This window comes from Carlito syrichta, unplaced genomic scaffold, assembly GCF_000164805.1.
Source record: "Carlito syrichta isolate Samal-C Ts95f unplaced genomic scaffold, Tarsius_syrichta-2.0.1 Scaffold314906, whole genome shotgun sequence".
NCBI classification, from domain to species: domain Eukaryota; kingdom Metazoa; phylum Chordata; class Mammalia; order Primates; family Tarsiidae; genus Carlito; species Carlito syrichta.
This window is the reverse complement of record NW_007259002.1, coordinates 167,236-184,176: the sequence shown is the minus strand read 5'-3', so window position 1 is coordinate 184,176 and position 16,941 is coordinate 167,236. Positions and strand designations below refer to the sequence as shown.

At 50.9% G+C, this 16,941-nt stretch overlaps 1 pseudogene; it reads left to right on the top strand.

The window, feature by feature from the left end:
* The window catches only part of LOC103274823, a 31,850-nt pseudogene extending 18,793 nt beyond the window's left edge, over positions 1–13,057 (top strand).
* Positions 13,058–16,941: the final 3,884 nt, after the last annotated feature.

Here is a 16,941-nt window from a genome sequence, read left to right as displayed (position 1 = left end):
TATTCAAAAAAGAAGATCTCACACATGATTCCTACCTCAGGGCTCCGATCTGTGCTGTCTTTGAAATTTTTCTAGTTTCTTTGCAATCCCTGAAGCTGGCTGAGTTCAGATATTTACATGCCACAAATATGAAGAGACGGGCGAGTACAGGCCAGACCTCGAGCCCTGCTCCAACTGAGGCAGTGCACACGGTAGAAACACTGTCCATGAACCACAGGGCCTGCCTTACATGGGGGTCACAACAATATGTGCCACCATGAATCCATGCAGTCTCTCCTCCTAGGAACTCAGAGTCTTGGACAGAGTCTTCCATTCCTCTGGGCAGGCATGATGGCAAATCCTGGGCACATAGCACCCATATTGTCCTGGGCCCCTGGATAGCATAATGACATGTAGTGTCCATATTGTCCTGGACTTCCAGATGACACGTAGCATCCACACTGTCCTGGGACCCTGGATGGCACTATGACATGTAGCATCCATACCATCCTAGGTGCCCAGATAGCACAGTGGCATGTAGCATCCACATTATCCTGGGCCCCTAGATGGCATAAGAACATGTAGCATCCACATTGTCCTGGACACCCAGATGACACGTGGTGTCCACACTGTCCTGGGTCCTTGATGGCATAATGACACCTGATCCTGGGTCCCCAGATGGCATGATGACAAATAGCATCTACATTATCCTGGGTGCCTGGATGGCACAATGACACATAGCATCCACACTATCCTGACCACCCAGGTGGCACGATGACACATAGCATCCACACCATCTCAGGCACCCAGATGACACAATGACACATAGCATCCACATCATTCTGAACTCCTGGATGGCATGATGACACATAGCATCTATATCATCCTGGAAACCCAGATGACATGATGACACCTAGCATCAATACCATCGTGGGCCCCTAGATGGCACAATGACACATAGTGTCCACCCTGTCCTGGATACCCAGATGGCATGATGACATGTAGTATTCACATCATCCTGGCCCCAGGATGGCAAAATAACACATAGTGTCCATACTGTGTTGAGCCCCTGGATGGCACAATGACACAGCACCCACATCGTCCTGGGTACCCAGATGGCACAATGACTCAGTGTCTACACTGCCCTGGGTCCCTGGATGACACATAGCATCTACACCATCCTGGTTACTCAGATGACATAACACTATCTGTACCCAGATGGCATAATGACACATACCATCTACACTGTCGTGGACCCTTGGATGGCACAATGATACATGATGTCCACACTGTCCTGAGCCCCCAGATGGCACAATGACACATGGCATCCATACTGTCCTGGGCCCTGGACGTTGATGGCAAAGATCAGTGGCAGATAGAAAAGGGATTTAAGCCAAGCAGGAAGTCCCACTGTCAAGAGACATGTCAGGTCGGCAGGCTGCAGTGCTCATTGGCAGGGTCACTGCATGTTCTTTTAAGATGACTTAAGAAGGGGTCAGCCAAGTAGAGGCAGCAAAGACTAGAAATGGTGGTGAGACCAGAAGGGGCGACCTCAGAAGCCACCAGTGATGCATTCTGACTGAATGCTTCTTACTAGAATATATGTATGTACATTATTTTATGTTAAATCATATTACATAATCCACACCTTACGAACCCACAGGCATGGGGAAGACATGCCAACATTTTCCTGGGGGATGCAGGTAACAGCCAACTGAGATACTGGGTGACAGCTGATAACTGGCAGTCCCACTCCTCACCCCCACTGAGTTGCAATTCAGAAACCCATGAACTGCTGCTGGTTTTCAGATTTTGTCTTTCTGAAAATAACCCTCAGGTCTCAGGGAACAAATGAAAAATGTTAGATTTTGTTCAGAATTCAGCGAGGCACCAGATGGATTGTCCAGACAACTTTGTGTAGTGGATTGTTTTTTAAAAGTGGTTTGCAAAAATGGACTTGAAGAAATTTCTGTGCTCAACACAACATTTTGCTAACACACAGACATGTATGTATTCTTAATAATTACAACACAATCAACACTGTCACCAGAAAGCAAGGATCACCTTGAACATGCTCCTGATTTTTCACTCGGTGCTAAACTTCCACAGAAAGATTTTTCTTTTAAAATTAAAATTCATTTAAAAATGTAATTAAATGCATCAATAGGTGCAAAAACAAGAACCACATGATTATATCACTAAATGCAGAAAAAGTTTTTGATAAAATCCAGCATCCCATCTTGATAAAAACCCTGAAACACCTAGGTATAGAAGGAACATACCTAAAAACAGTAAGTGTCATTTACAAAAAACCCACAGCTAACAGTTGCTAAATGGAGAGAAATTGGAAACATTTCCCCAAACAGGAACAAGACAAGGCTGCCCACTCTCACCCCTCTTGTTCAACATTGTGTTGGAAGTCCTAGCTTGGGCAATTAGACAAGAGAAGGAAATCAGGGGTATCCAAATAGGAAAAGAGGAAGTCAAGTTATCCTTCTGTGCTGATGGTATGATCCTATACCTTGAAAATCCAAGAAAATCTACCAAAAACCTGCTGGTACTGATAAAGGACTTTGGAAAAGTCTCAGGGTACAAAATGTGCAAAAGACAGTTGCATTCCTAAACACCAACAACAAGCAGGCAAAGACCCAAATTAAAAACACAATCACATTCACAATAGCCACACAAAAAATGAAATACCTCGGCATCTTCCTAACCAGAGAAGTGAAAGACCTTTACAACGAGAATTACAAAACACTGCTCAAAGAAATCCAAGAAGACACAAACAAATGGAAAAAGTATTCCATGCTCATGGATAGGAAGAATCAACATTGTTCAGATGTTCATCCTACCAAAGTCAATCTACAGATTCAATGCAATACCCATTAAGTTACCAACATCATTTTTCTCAGACCTGGAAAATGACAATACAGAAGTTCATATGGAAACATAAATGACAATGAATAACCAAAACAATCTTTAGCAAAAGAAATAAAGCAGGAGGTATCACACTTCCAGACTTCAAACCCTACTATAAGGCTATAGTAATAAAAACAGCCTGATATTGGTACAAGAACAGGCATATAGACCAATGGAACAGGACAGAGACTCTGGAAGCCAAGTCTCAATTTCTCAACCAACTCATCTTTGACAAAACCTCCAACAACAATTACTAGGGAGAGGAGAACCTATTCAGTAAATGGTGCTGGGAAAACTGGCTGATCACATGCAGAAGATTGAAACAGGACCCCTACCTATCACCATACACAAAAATTAACTCTAAATGAATCAAAGACCTTAACGTAAAACCTCAAACTTTAAGAGTCTTAGAAAGTTTCCTTATGGAAATTGGAACTGGGAGCCAATTCCTATTCAGAAGCTAAATGCCCAGACCGTAAGAAATAAGAGACAGGTGGGACCTCATCAAACTAACGAGCTTCTGCAAAGTAAAAAAAACCATCAAGAGATCAGGGAGATAGCTCACAGAATGGGAAAAAATATTTGCTATCTGTATATCTGACAAAGGCCTAACATCTAGGATCTACAAGGAACTCAAATGTGCTGAGAGGAGAAAACAAACAGTCCCATTAAAAAGTGGGCAGACTGGGCTGGGTAACTCAGTCTGTAATCCCAGCACTTTGGGAGACCAAGGCAATTGGATTGCCTGAGTCCGCGGGTTCGAGACCCACCCGGGCAACTTGGTGAGACCTCGTCTCTACAATAAATGAAAAATTAGCCAGGTGTGGTAGTATGTGCCTGTAGTTCCGGCTACTTGGAAGGCTGAGGTGAAAGAATCGCTGGAGCCCAGCTGGTCGAGGCTGCAGTGGCCAGGAGCGTGCCACTGCACTCAGTCTGGGCAACAGAGTGAGACTCCGACTCAAAAATAAAAAAGTGGGCAAAAGACATGAAGACACTTCTCAAAAGAAGATATATGGGCAGCTAACAGACACTTGAAAAAGTGCTCAGGCTCACTCATCATCAGAGAAATGCAAATCAAAACCACATTGAGATACCACCTATCCCCAGAAAGAATGGCCATCATTAATAAAACAAACAACAGAGGCTGGCGAGGATGCGGAGAAAAAGGAGTGCTTCTACACTGCTGGTGGGAATGCAAACTAGTGCAACCTCTTTGAAAGACAGTGTGGCAATTTCTGAAAGAACAAGAAATTGACCTTCCATATGACCCAGCAATTCCTCTATTGGGAATATACCTGGGGGAACTCAAATAGTTCTACAAAAAAGATTCCTGCACACGTATGTTGGTTGCAGCTCTATTCACAATAGCAAAAATATGGAACCAACTGTGTTGCCCATCAAAGCTGGACTGGATAAAAAAAATGTGGTACATATATACAATGAAATATTATGAGCCATAAAGAAGGACAAACACATGAACTTCACAGTGACTTGGATGGATTTAGAATCGGTCATACTCCGTGATGTATCACAGAAAGAAAGAACAGAGTACCATATGTTTTCACTCATAAGCAGACCTTGAACAATTATTACAATACTATAAGAAAGGGATTGGTGGTTGAGGGAAACTGCTAGGGGAGGGTACCTGCATAATCAATGTTTGCAAACCTAACCTGAATTGTACCCCACATCTTTATAATAATAAAAACTAATAAAAGAAAATGAAAGAAAATGCTATCTATCCTCTGTGATCCAGCTTTTGGAGCAGTTGGTAAATCCAGTCCCTATGTTAGATGTTGGCCTACCTGGGCATCTCATACTCTGCCACCCTCTGAGTTCTCTCACCATTATGGATGCCTCACTGCAAAATGAAGGCCTGAGCATCTGAGCATCAAGGTGGACTTGGGAATCATGGCTTTCAGAACTTGAACTCTCACAGTTGCCTGAAGTTCCACTGTGACTTGAGCCTTGGCAACCACTTCAATGCTACCCCTGAGTGCAGGGTCAGTAGGGAGGGCCATTGAACCCTTATATCTGTCTGCAAGCCTGTTATCGACTTTATGCTCCTGAAGGAGAGGCCAAGGCCTCTAAGGTTGATAGATATGCCAAGAGTGGCTCAGCGAGCTGGCAGGGAATAGGGAGTAAAACCAATCTCCTGACTCTGTTTCCTGTGCACAAACCTGTTACCTTGCATTGCCTCAACTGGAAGCCAAGAGTCCATCTCAGGGAACCTTATCAGAACACTGGTAGAGGATGATTCTACAGCCACAGACGCATCGAGAAAGCCATAAAGATACACAATATATGATCACATTTACCAAATATAGATAGGGAAGATGCAAGGAGGAAGATAGAGACCTTGTGAGTCCATTGGGTCATGAGAAATAGAAACTGCTTAATGTTTCATTGAAAATGGATTTTCATAAGTTGCAGTTTTATATCTTTAGGTGTAAGACAATGTGCAGAGACTGAGGTGTTGTTACTCGTGATTCTTGCTTATTAATGATTCGAACTGTTATTGAACCAGTGAATCAAACAACCCTGCTCTTCTTGTGAATGGGGTAATCCCCTGCGTGCTGGCACAATCCAAGTGCATTAAGAACCCACAGCACTCCTCTGCAGCAGCACAGAGGACAACTGACACACCCATCTCAGAATAGACACTCTCAGAGTCCCAGTCCCAACAATGTGGTCACTTGCAGTAAGGCCTGGGGGGACCTCCCATTCCAGCCTACACAGGCCCCTCTTTTAACAGACCAAGGGGGCTCAAGACATTTGCCCACACTTGTGAGCTAGTTGGCAGCAAAGCCCGACCCTGGTTCCTGGTTTAGTGGTGTTTGTGTTCCTCTGCATTACACTCAGGGTGACAGTGTGTGAGAGCTCTTGAGGGAGCATGTGGCTCCTCCAGTAAGGGTTTCAGAGGATAGAGGCAGAGACTGGAGGCAGAGGCCAGAGGTAGCTCCAGACACCAGGACAAGAGCAAACAGCCCAGGACGTAACTAGGGTCAGAACTAAGGAAGGTGATTGGCAACTAGGATCCTTCATTTGACTTCAGGCACAAGAAGGGTGACTGAAGCAGCAGAGTAGAGGACAAGGACTATGTGCCTCCCTCCCTGCTGATGCCATGGCAGCCAGAGACTGGGGTCTTCCAAAACCTGTGGCCACATGTGTCATGGGATGCCTGAGGGCACCCATTATGTGCACACAGTATGTGCATTCCTGCCCACGTGGCCCAGTAATGGAGGGTCAGGCGAGGTAAAACTGGGTACAAAAAACTCACACTGTGGAGCCACAGCCATAGCCAAGTTCAAATCCATACAGCACTCCAGTAACACTTCCACACAGCACCAGAAGCTTCCCATGTAAACTCAGCACCTCCTGATGAGGTCACACATAGTCCCGCCACACCCTCTGGGACCAACTCAGTAAGCCCATAGCACAGTGCTACCTTTGTTTCTTCTTAGCCAAAGCAGCAAAAACAAGCAGTTCTGCCTCTAACTGATGCTAGAAGAAATGATTAACCTCTTCTCTTTAGACCCAGTTCCTGGATCCCTTTTCTGGAACTGTGGAGACTTACCAGCACAGAGAAGCAAGATTGGGCACCATTTAGCCTCTCCCAAGGGTCTGTCTCTAACTGAGACCTCCCCTGGGGGTTTTCCCTAACTGAAGCCTCCCCCTGGGGGTTGTCCCGAACTGAGGCCTTCCCCAGGGGTCTGTCCCTAACTGAGGCCATCCCTGGGAGTCTGTCTTTCTGTTCTGGGGTCCCTCCTCCCTGCCCAGCTGACTTCATCTTCTCACCTTCCTCATCTTCAGACACCATGCAGGAAGCAGCAGAATGGAACATGAGAGAGAGGCCTGACCAATCAACCCTTCCTCTATGCAACATGAGGAAGTTGATACCCTTAGGATAAGGAAGATGGACTTCCTGGGGGAGAAGGCGGCAGCAGGATGTAGCAGACTCAGCCCCAGAACAGAGGCATACACTGAATCAGGTGGTCAATGAAACCCATCTCCCCTTTATTGGTCTTGTGCAAACTACGGCCCCCATTTGGGGACAAAAGGCATGATGTCTCTCCCTTATCTGCCGTATTGTCAGCCGGCTCTTGATCTTAGCAGGCAGGGAATAGAGGGTTCCAGGAGTCTAGTTCATGGGGAAGAAAGGACTATAGGCTGGAAACTCCTGTGCAGCTCATTGCCCTCACTCAAAGCTGTCTGAGGTGAGATGGTCCACTCTCATGGAAAGCATGTCACTGAGCAGCCCCACCCGCCACCATCACCACACAGTCCACGGTTGGGAAACCGAGGAGTCCATGACACCTAGACAACTAGGTAAACACTGCAGAAGTTTGAATGGGTGAGAGTCCTCCTAGGAAACCAAAGCTTACATCCAGACAGATGTTTCTGAGACTTAGTTTCCACATCGGTAAAGTGGAGATGATGATACCTGTCTCCTGGCGTGAGGAGACACATGGTGTCTGCACTCACAGGTATTGCCTGTGTCTGGCTCAAAGGTAAAACCTGTTTCTTCCTTCCTCTCATGCCTCAAACACTGAGCATGTCCTGGGGGTTAGGAGCTGGAGCCATAGTTCCTGCACAGGCAATGTGGCTGGCTTATGGAGGGTGGCAGGGGCAGGTTTGGGGTCCTGTGGCTGCTGTTGCCCTGAGTCAGATGGCTTGGAAGTAGGAGCCAAATCCCGAGAGGCCAAGAGAACTCACATGCACTGCTCCAGTTGCTTTATCTTTAGCAGGCAGCATGAGCCACGATTGGCCCATCTGGCAGTGATGATTGGGGCCATCTGGGAAGCTGGGGCTTGCTCCCACCACATGGGCATAAGTTTCCTGAGAAGGCTTTCCTCCCTCAGGGATGCCCAGTGTGGGTTTCATGGTGGGGCGGGGTTGCTGTTGGAGGAGGCCATGGTGGGCTCCTAGGGGCCATCTGCAGCCCTTGACCCTGCCACAAAGACCCAGAGAACTGGGAGGTGAGTTGACAAAGGCCATCAGGTAGCCAGTGCACCTCATCTCACCCATTCAGGGGGCTGGCTTCAAGTCACTAACTGACACAGTGGAAAGCACTTTGTGATGACCATAGCTCTGCAGAGGGTCTTGGGAGCCTGTGATCTGAGGAGGAGACAATGTTGCTATCCAGTCCGGTGCATGGAGGGGTGGCTTGAAAGACGCCATCTCCACGTGGTTTAAGGAGCCTCTGCTTTCCTCTCTCAGTTTCTGAAGGGTTTCCTTCCTCCCTCACTCTTAGCCCAGAGGCAGATTTCCTTCCTCTGAATGTTTTTGTGAAGACTTGACTGTTTTCAAGTTGGAGCTGTGTGAGAAATTAACTTTTTTTTGCAATGTTTCTAAAACAGCCCAAAACAGCACGCTCACTGGTTACTACTCAGCCTGAGGACTGAGCAGCTGAGCCATGACAGATTTGGTGATGGCCCTGCCCCTTCTGTTGCAGGTGTTTCCAGCCAGCACCACAGTGGTCCTGAACTGGCTGCATGCACCATTTCTGACACAGTTTGTGAGGATTTGCCCCAGACGTGGCACGTGGGTGTGGCCCTGTGCCTGGAGCTCTTTGGCTGCCTTGGTACAGGTGAGGGCTCTCTGGCAGGAGCTGACCATGACCATCACCTTCTAGGCCCAGCTTCCCACCCCCAGCCCTCTGCAAACAGCAAGCGGCACCACATCAACTCCCCAGAAGTGGCTCGAGGCCTCAAATCACACCAGAGTTTGTCCATTCATTCCTGCGTTTTATTATTTATTGTCTACTGGCAAATACTCACTGAATGCTAACAATCACCTAAGGTATGTTGTCTTTTATTGTCCCTATAAGACCTGTGTGGGCAGTGTTTCCTCACTTGACCCATGAGGAAGTCCTGCCACCCAGCCAGTCAGTGGCAGAGACAGGGTTGAATCGAGGCAATCTGAGCTCCAAAGCCTCTGCTCTCAATACTCTTACCACGTCAGCTGGAGCCAAGAGCTCTACCTGGTACTCTGGTTATGTGAGAACACCAAATGTCCAGCCCTGTTGGGCACACTGGCATGCTAGGCAGATGTGTTCATAAAAAAACTCATAAGTAAATGTAAAATGCTGGCCACATGCCATGCCCATGTCCCTCACTTTCTCTTCTGGTCCCTCTGGCCACCAAGCCATTGAGTAAATCCTTTGACCAATGGTTGAAAAATAACCTACTGGGTACAATGTTCACAATTTGGATTATGATGACCCTAATAGCCAGACTTCACCACACTTTGTGTTAGAAATGTGCACGCTGGGCACAGTGACTCACACCTGAAATCCCAGCACCGTAGGAGGTGGAGGCGACAGGATTGCCTGAGTCTGGGGGTTTGAGACCAGCCTGGGCAACTTCGAGAGATCTTGTCTCTACAGTAAATCAAAAATTAGCTGGGCATGGTGGTGTGGATCTGTAGCTCCAGCTGCTTGGGAGGCTGAGGTGGAAAGATCACAGCCCAGCAGGCCAAGGACTGGACAACAGAGTGAGACTCAAAGAAATAAAGGAAGGAAGGAAGAAAGGTGCACTTGTAACCCCGAATATATATATATATGTTTTTAGCCTACAAAAATAAGTAGCTCAAGGTCATCCCAGCTAAGTGGCAGAGGCCCTGAGACATACTCTGAGCCTGGGCTCTGACAATGATGCCTGTATGCTCTGGGGATATTTACTGCAGGGAAGTCAGAGCTGGCTGGTGTGTGACATCTCGGATCTTGGGCAGCTCCCATTAACAGGGTGTCCCCTGGTTGGTGGGCAGCAGCTGTGACCTCTCATGGCCCCCACTCCCCGTAGATGCTTCCTGCTCCAACATGCTGGGCATGCTCTCAGGCTTCATCGTGAACTCCGAGATCTCTGCCTTGTCTACCAGCAAGTCCCTCTGGAGCCCCAGCGGAGCCCCAGCGCTGCCTGCCTGGTCAGCAGCCACTCCAGCTGGTTCCCATGGATCCCACAGGCACAGCCAGGCAAGGAGTGGCTGCAGGTGGACCGGGGGGGTGCCCAGGATAGTGAAGGGCATCATCATCCAGAGTGCCTGTGAAGGAGACAGCATCACCACCATGGAGGCCAGGGCATTCATGCACAAGCTCAGAGTCTCCTACAGCTCAATGGCAAGGACTGGGAGTTTATTCAGGACCCTAGGACCCAGCAGCCAAAGGTAGGCCCTTCATGGAGGCCCCTGCAGCTTCACTCCAAGCAAGGAGGCTGAGCAACTGCAGGAGTTGGCAGTGGGATTTCCCATCTGCACAGCTGGCGTCAAACTCCCCACCAGTGTCCATGAAGGATCGCACAATACAGACTCTGTACTGCATGCCTGATTAGGCCCTTCAACTCCCAGAGCATCTCCACAGTAGGTCTTGCTACTCCCACTGAGTAGACAGTGACACTGAGGCATGTTATGTGCCCAGAGCCCCATGGTTCACCTATGGAAGAGTCATGATTCAGAAGCCATGAGCCAGGTTCTGAGTCCAGGCCTGACCACGTCTCCACACTGCCTTTTATAAAGACCCTACCTTGCTGCCCTCTTCAGATAGTTTCCTTGAGATTGACCAGGCATCCAAAGAGAATGTGGTTTTGGAGATCAAACTATAGAAACTAAGGGCTCACTTCCAAAAATAACTTTATTCTTCTGGGTATTGCTGCATTGCTTGTATTTTCCTAGTCTCCACTGCTTAGATCTTCCTGCCTCTCACTGAGGCCAGAAGTCAGAGACACTCACTCTAGGTCTGACATTTGGGCCAATAAGCCCAGTCTTCCATCAGTGCTGGACACCAGGAGTCCAAGAAAAGAGGGGACATCAGGCCTCATCCCTCTCCATATTCATCTCTGGGTGGGCTGCACCCTTGGATCCTCATTCTGTGTTCTCTTGTCTCCTCAGCAGAACAGGGTCCTAAAAGGCAGGGAGGGCTGTGTGTCCAGCTCAGCACCTGCTGAGCAAACATTCCTATTCTCCAGACAGAAGCTAGGGCTGGGTAGGGGCTTTGCAAGATGCTGATGTGAACTCCAGCTCTAGATCTCAGAGGCTTGGCAAGGCTCAGGGCTTGGTAATCAGAACCTTCCATGGATGCACCAGAAGTTGGACCACCAGCACCCCCTGGTGATCCTGGCTCTTCTTGGGAAAGGAGTTGCTCTTTCCCATGTCAGAGCCTGCCCACCCTGAGATAGTGCTCCCTTCCAGAATTGTGGGCCTAGAGCCTCCTGCAGCCCTCCCAGGGGCGAGTCACTGTCAGCCCTACACCTGCCCTTTCCAGATGAGGAAAGGTACCTTGGGTTGCCCCCCCCAACAACAGGTCAGCCCCTCTCTATGGTTTTAGGTACTGGGCTCTGAGTGATGCTCTTGAATAGGATTGCTTTCTCTAGAACAAGGTCTGGGTAAAAGTCTCAGACCATCAGTGTGCAGCCAAGGGATACTCATTAGCCTGGAGGAGAGGGGTCATTTTTCCTGTAGGCTCTCACTGAACCTGGAACTGCTGGCCAATCCCATACTGGCAGGAACAGTGGCAGGACGGCTGTCTCGACTCTCTCCATCAGGGCCCTTGTGTCCAGACCTCCCCAATCTGGGCTTTCATGCATTAGAAAAGGAAGCATCCCCTTTTCAGTAAACCCAGGAATTCAGAACAGCCCAGACAGTCCAAGCCGCCTCCCCTTTCTCTAGCCAAGGTTGATGGAATCATATTTGGATCTAGATTCTTCCCCATGCCCCCATTCCTATCCCAGGATGAAAGCTAGAGCCTGGAGGTCACCACCTTGTCCCCTCCCTGATTCCCATAGTTCTTGTCTCTGACCACCTTCCCCATGATTGGAGACCTTGATCCTGTGTCTGTGGAGTCCCTATGACTGTGAACCTGATATGAAACCACCTTCCTGGTTGGATATGTGGGGCAGGAGGGGGAGAAAGGGAAGGATGGAAGAGGGCCGCGGGGGGCAGTCCTGCCTAGAAGGGCTGAGTGTCATCTCTCTGCTGTTGTTTGAAGGAAGCATGCACTATGACACCCCTGATGTCTGGAGGTTTGATGCTATCCCTCCGCAGTTCATGTGGGTGTATGCCGAGAGGTGGTTGCTGGTGGGGATTGGGATGCGACTGGAAGTGCTAGACTGGGCAGGTGAGGCCCCACTCTACCCTGGGTCTCAGCTACACTGGCCTCGGGATGCCCAGGGTGAGGGGTAGCCCTCCCCACAGACCCTGCACGTTCTCAGGCCTCAACTGTGGCCCTGCAACCCCTGGAGTGAGGCCGGCTCCCTGGGGGATGCTCTGAGTCTCTCTAAGGGTACCTTTGCACTCTGAAGTCCTAGTCTCTCAGGAGCAGATCATGGCCACACACCACTCACCAAATTCAATTAGAGCCTAGCACTTTAGGCCGGAGGGCTGCGGCTTTGATTTAGGGATGAAAAGCCCTCACGATAATAAAGTCATCGGCTTATGTCTGGATCTGGCCCTCGGATGTCGACTAGGAGACTCATTTTCCTCTTGGAGCCACATCTGTATCAGGTTTTTGTGTGCTGGTGAGGGACCGTGTTTCAGGGGAGCTGAAGGGAACCAGACTCCTGCCCAGTGTCTTGCTCAGCCTTACCCCGTCCCCGCCGGGTGACATGGGCCAGGGGGCACTGCCTCGACATCCCTCCCTTCTCCCAAGGCTAGACGCCCGGGCCCTGCGCCCTGCCTGGGGCTACCTCTTTAATGCGGAGCACGGGGGGGCGGGCCCTGGGCGGGGCGTAGCCGCTAACAGTGCGGGGCGCTGACATCCGACCCTGGAAAGGTAGTGGGAGCTCAGAGCGGTGGAGAAGGCAGCCGGCCCAGCCAGAGCGCTGAGCCCCCAATCCTGGAGCGCGGACCTACCTCGACTGGCGGAGGCACGGGGGCGCGACCATCCCAGGGGCTTGCTGGCCCGGCGTCCCAGCAGCCTGACCCCTCCCCGCGCGAGAGAGGCTGCGGAGCCGCTGAGATCTCTCGCCAGGGAGTCCCGGAGCACCCTGCTGGGCGGTTGGAGCTGCAGCGTGTCCCTCAGCGCCGGAGACCACCCCGCTACCCGGGGCCGGGCAGCGCCGGGGCGCGTCCTGGCTTGGGTTATTATCATTACCATCGAGCTTCGCTTTCGGGAAATGTCTGCGGTGGTGTAGGCTGCGGAACTGGAGCGGACACAGATGCGCCTTGAACTGGAGGGAAATCCGACCCCGCGCCCTGGCCAACTCCTTCTGCTGACTTCGGGAGCCCTCTCCTCCAGGCGGAGAGAATGTTCCAGCCAGGAGAGAGGTGCTGGCAGGCGCCTGGACCCAGGAGGTAGACACGGACCCTTAGACTCACGCAGAAGACGCTTAGAGGAGGAAGATAGAAAAAAATAAAGACTCACAATTGTGCGAGGAACCATCCGATCAGGGGAAAAGCCGCCCTCCCCAGCGTGGACGTGATTCTGCTCACTTGGGCGTTCCTGACCCTCCACTCCTCAGGACACCAAGTCAGAGGCCAGCCAGGTAAGTTCCTGAAAGTTTCTCTGTTCCTTTCAACATGGTTTCCCATGTAAAGGCGGCAATGGAGTCCAGAGGCCCCCGCAGCGTGCAGGGAAGGCTGCCTTGATACTCAGTAACTTTGGGAGGATCCCTGCTTTCCTCTCCTGCTGGAAGCGCGAGTGTGTGTGTGTGTGTGTGTGTGTGTGTGTGTGTGTGTGTGTGTGTGTGTGTGTAGACAGAATTTGGCAGTGTTCAGATATCACATATGGCCTGGATCAAAGGTTCAAAAATACTGCAAAGCATTAGCATTGTAGTTTGGGGGGATTTTTTCCTATCTTGGAGTGGTGCACATCTCCTTCGAGTTCCTCCAGCCTCCAGTGGAGCATAAATCACTTGCATTCCCCCTTGGCCCGTGGAGCAACGTTAGCTGAAGAGCCCTGGAGTGCAGAGCTTCCTTTTGGTTCTGAGAGGCTGTATCCCAAGGGATGGGCACTGGGCCCACAGAAGGTTTTTGGGCCTCCCCACACCCCTGTTGCCTTAATTTTATATTTCCAGCTTGAAGCAAAATTAAATTCCTACAGACCTGGATGCTGTGTGAGTGATGTGTGTATGTGAGATTTGGTGTGTGTGTGTGTGTGTGTGTGTGTGTGTGTGCGCGCGCGCGCGCGCGTGCGTGCACAGGGCCCGGGGATGCCCACGGTGTATTTGTATTCAGGAGGTCCGGTACATGCACAGACCGGCACACTTCAGGTTGCCGGTGACATGCAGAGTGGGAGGGGTCGTGAGACTCGGGGTCGTCTCCCACCCCAGATGTTGGCACATCTGTTCCCGTGTGACAACGCTGGGACCCACGCCCCAGCTGCCACCTGCCTGCCACCTGCTCTCCGCAGAGTCCCATCCCTGCCCGGTCGCTGTGTCACTGTCAAAGGAGCCCAGGGTGCAGGACAGGTCCCCTTGAAGAGGCCTGGGAACCCGAGTGAGGGGAGGGACCCTGGAGCCGGGACGAGCCGGGTGGACAGTCTCCAGCCCCCAATACGCGCTCAGGATCCTGGGCTCCAGGCGGAGCCACCCATTGATGCACGCCTGGGAGCCGTCAGCCGGTGGAAAGGGTGAGGGTGGCAAGACCCAGCACTCCACTGGGGCGCCAGCGAGGGGAAGGGCGGCCCAGAGAACCTATTTGGAGAGGGAATCTGGGGAGGGGCAGCAGGCATGGTGAGGGGTGGGGGTGCACTGAGCAGAGGGCACCTGGGCTGTGCTGCCCTGGGGCTGGGCATGTGGGCAGGCCGCAGGGGCAAGACGCCTGGGATACCCTCTCCTCAACCAAGGGAGATGCCACCACCTCCCACCCGCCGGGACTCAGGGGCTCTTCCTGCCCCCTGTGCCACTCTTTGCACCACAGTCTCATAGGGGGTGGCCCGGGGTGAGATCTGGGGATGTGGGGGGCCACAGGGATGCCCGCAAGTCATGCAGGGCAAGTGGGGAGCACTCTGTCCACATAGTGGGCACCAGAGCCCCTGGCTCCCCAGTGCCATCTCTACCGCCGCATCAATTTGCTTGGGTCTCGCTGCGCCGCAGGAACAGGTCCCTATGGGAACAGGGCCGAGCCATCCACGCACGTTCTATTAACCAGGAAGATTCCCGGCGCTGGCAGAGCTATGGAAGGCTTCACCAGGCCTGTTTCTCTCCTGGAGACCCCCCGGAGAAGCCCAGGCATGTGTTGGAGCTGTCCACGCTGGGAAGTTCTACAGTGGGCTGCTTGGGTTCTGAGCAGCCCCTCTGCCCTCCCGCCGTGCTCAGTGCTTCCTCATGGGAGAAAGGAACACTTGCAGTGAGTGCTCCGTCCTCCGGGCTGGCTCCTCCCTAACACCAACACTGTCTCATGCAGTCCCTTCCCACTCGGTCCCACAGAGGGTGGAGGACAATGATGCTCAGATTTGGGGGAGTGGGCATTTGGAGTGAACAGGTCATTTCCCTGGGAATCATCTGGGTTGTGGGTGCAGGAATCTAATGTGCTTCTTAGACCTAGTCTGGGGGTTTCGCCCATGGGCACTGCAGCTCCTGCTTCTTGGGTGAATCTCCTGGAGGGTGGATGGATGGCTGACTGGTTCCAGTCTGAGCTCCCTGCCTCCCTCCTCTTGGAGTCAGAAGGAGAGGAGAGCCCCTGGCACTGGCCATTCCCCACCAGCAGTGGCCACGAAAGCAGTCCTTCATGGTCTGCAGGGACTGGGTTTTGCTCCGGAAATCATTTAAGTCCTGACAATGGGTTTCTTCCAACGCTGGCAGCTCCCAGCCCCAGTGTTCCCACCTCCAGGACACACTGACCTGGCCAGAAGAACCCAGGCCCCCTTGCTGGGAGAGCTTTGATCTGTTGTTGATTTTAACACCATCACCATGGACACATTTGGCCCATTCAGCCTCTAGTCTGGGCTGGGTGATCAGATAAGAGGTGTAAATTTGTTGTGGGAGACAGGACTAGGTTCAAACAGATCCTGATGGGGAAGCCTTGAGGTCTAGGCACCAGAGCAGAGAGGGTTTGAAGGATTTCTCTAGCCTGTCTTCCCGAAATACAGAATGGTCTTGGGCCACCTTAGTAACTTGCAAGTAAAGCTATAAATGCCTCCATTTTACAGACAGCCTGCTCTGGCTCTGGGAACTGGTTTCCTGCCCACTTAAACAGGTACCTGGTAACCTTTTCCTCATAAGTGGCCCCTGGAGGTAGGAGGTTGCCCCTTTGCCAGCAGTGCACACTGTGCAAAACTGTGGCAAGAAGCACACCCGCCCCCAACAGGCAGTTTCCTGCTTGTCCAAGATGTGCCTGGGCAGCACTTGGGGTATGGGGTTTCGTGTCACCAGGAGTCCTCTCAGGCACAGTGGGAGGCTGGACGGCTGCAGTGGCCCACCCTGGTCACCCAATAGGACTCCTACTGCCTGCCATAAGGCACAGGTCCCCCTGCGTCCCTTTTCCTTTGTATGTGAAGTTCACCTTCTGCAAAGCAGAATCCCAACTTCAAGGTACAGGAAGAGGTAGGAGTTCACATGCCACTTCATATGCCATGAGGCATGAAAATCCAGGGGAGAAAACCTGGACTGGGTGACTCTGAGAATCTGGGCGATTTTCATCTTACCCAGTTGTTCATTAAAGCAATCAAGAAAATGAACTGGCTTGTGACCCCAGTGTGGGACATTTCTAAATGGACAGAATTCAAGGGTCAGGTTCATTGGTAAGGAGTTTTCAGAATATTTTTCAGAATATATCCCCAATGGTCCAGTTTGGAAAGACTTTATAAACTGGAGACAAGAGTTTCCTTTTTAAAGAGATAGAACAAAAGCAAAATACCTTTTTAATGTCTTGAGCTGACAAGAAAGGACTTCACAGGTGACATCTGGGCGATGGTTTGTAGCCTTGTTAACATATTTGAGGTGTTTTTTCATCTGACCATCATTTGCACAGGGTCATCTTTCAGGCACCCTCTTTCAGGGGCAAATAAGTTTTTTGATCCCCAGAAGTTAGTCCCTGTACTGTTCCTTCCAGAAAAGGACTTAGCTGTTGGCCTTTTTTTTTCCTTTTAATTAACTCATTCCTGGAAGATGT